This window comes from Pygoscelis adeliae, unplaced genomic scaffold, assembly GCF_000699105.1.
Source record: "Pygoscelis adeliae isolate BGI_AS28 unplaced genomic scaffold, ASM69910v1 Scaffold266, whole genome shotgun sequence".
NCBI classification, from domain to species: Eukaryota; Metazoa; Chordata; class Aves; order Sphenisciformes; family Spheniscidae; genus Pygoscelis; species Pygoscelis adeliae.
Genome location: NW_008824987.1, coordinates 451,375 through 453,106, shown reverse-complemented (window position 1 = coordinate 453,106; position 1,732 = coordinate 451,375). Strand labels below are relative to the sequence as shown.

The 1,732-nt window shown below is 46.4% G+C and overlaps 1 long non-coding RNA gene across 1 annotated transcript; it reads right to left on the bottom strand.

The window, feature by feature from the left end:
• Positions 1-13: 13 nt before the first annotated feature.
• On the bottom strand, positions 14-1,692 carry LOC103918683. The gene is made up of 3 exons (XR_663709.1): positions 1,600-1,692; positions 1,058-1,143; positions 14-112 (listed from the first exon to the last, which is right to left on the bottom strand). It is a non-coding gene; the product is annotated as an uncharacterized LOC103918683 (long non-coding RNA).
• Positions 1,693-1,732: the final 40 nt, after the last annotated feature.

Below are 1,732 nucleotides of genomic sequence, written 5' to 3'. Positions count from 1 at the left end.
ATGGCTTCTGTTAAGAGAAAACCACCATAACTATACTCCTAGGTACATATTCCCCATAGAAGCTTCCTTCTCCACAGGAAGAGAGAAGTGAATGTAAAGCTGCCACCAAGACCTGGAAGAGAATAAGAACTAGATTAGAGAATAGTTCCGTATCTTTTCCTGTACTTGCTTGATTAGCCCAGCCTTCCCCCCCCACCCCCCCCCCCCCAAAAGGGCTGCACTTCATCCAGAGCAGAGCACCAGAGCCAGGCCTGACACCACAACTCGCTTCCAAAAATACTCCTGCCTCAGCGCTGGCAATCACTAGATGATAATACAGCTGAACCAACTGCTAAGGAGGTGTCTACAGGACAGGCAGCTCAAACTCCATTTTATGGAGCCTGCATTGCATTTACAAACGGAGAAGATACAGCGGCAGAGTATCTGGAGTTCCGTAAGCCATGGCGCACAGAGGAGAAAAAACAAGAAACCCCTCTCACTGCAAGCTCAGTACTAAACCCAGCATTACAGCAAGATACACGAATCCAAACAAATATTTGCACTACTCCCTTTTCAAATCAAGGTTTTGTTTTTCTGCCAGTAAAAGAAGTTGCTAAAAATTCTTAATATTTTTTTCAATATTTTTAGGGTGCATCAGAAAGTTTCAAGAAGCAGCAAAGCCATTTACTCTAGATGAGCTTAGCCTAAATAAGCTCAGAGAGAAGATTACGTGATCATGCCCTGGTCAGAGCAAAGACACAAAGTCTCAGCAATACCAGTTCAGACTATACTTCGCTCATCATTGCTTTGGGCAAATTTACTTCCATTCAATAAGGAGCTTGCTCCCAAGTCAGGAACTAGAAAAGTTTTTTTTTCCTAGAGGAAAAAGCAAACACACACACACACACGCCTCCCCACCCCCAACAAACACACGATTAATTCTTTTCAGGATCACGTGGCTTTCTACAGGACAGTTTGCAATAAGTTAACACTGACCCTTGGGAGATGAGACCGGAGTGGCTGTTACAAGCCTGAAAAACTGAGCCCCGAGTTGCTATTTCTGCCTTCCTGTACCCACCTCTGTCGCAACAGCAGCACGGAGGCGGTGGTACTTTGCACCGTCAGTACGGAGGTCGTCTCTCCACGCAGAGCTTGTTCGTTCAGCTGTGTGCAGGACAAAGCCACGTTGGTTGAGTAACGCAGGCAAAAGCTTTCTATTTCCCCTTCCCAAACACCATTAGCTAAGCCAGCAAAACCCCCCTTTTTCCTCCTGACACACCCATACACATTGGTCCCTTTTGCTGCCACCCCACAAGGCGGAAGAGACTCCAAACAGGCATTAATTAAAGCTTTGGCTGATCTGCAAGCATGCAACAGATAAAAGGAGCCGATTTAAGTTTTATGCTCATCCATGAATTAAGTGTTTTTTTCTCCTTATCTCCTAGTGTTACAGATAACAAGGGGATGAAGCACATTTAGCAGGGGAGCAAAGGAAGGGAGGAGGGGGACATCTCTGATAGAACCAAGCTGGAGCTAGGGAAGATAGGTCACGAGTTGGGATTCCAAGAAGCTCAAGGAGAGCCAGTACCAGGCAAAACCAAGAGGAAAAAAAAGTCATACCTTAAATGTTGCTGAAGTCAGTGGCTCTCCAAGGGTCCAGAGGCCTATTTTGATCTAGCCTTTCCCTCATGCCACCCATTTGCACCCTATTTCTCATCTCCCTCCTCGCATTCCCCCCCCCCTTGCAGCCCCT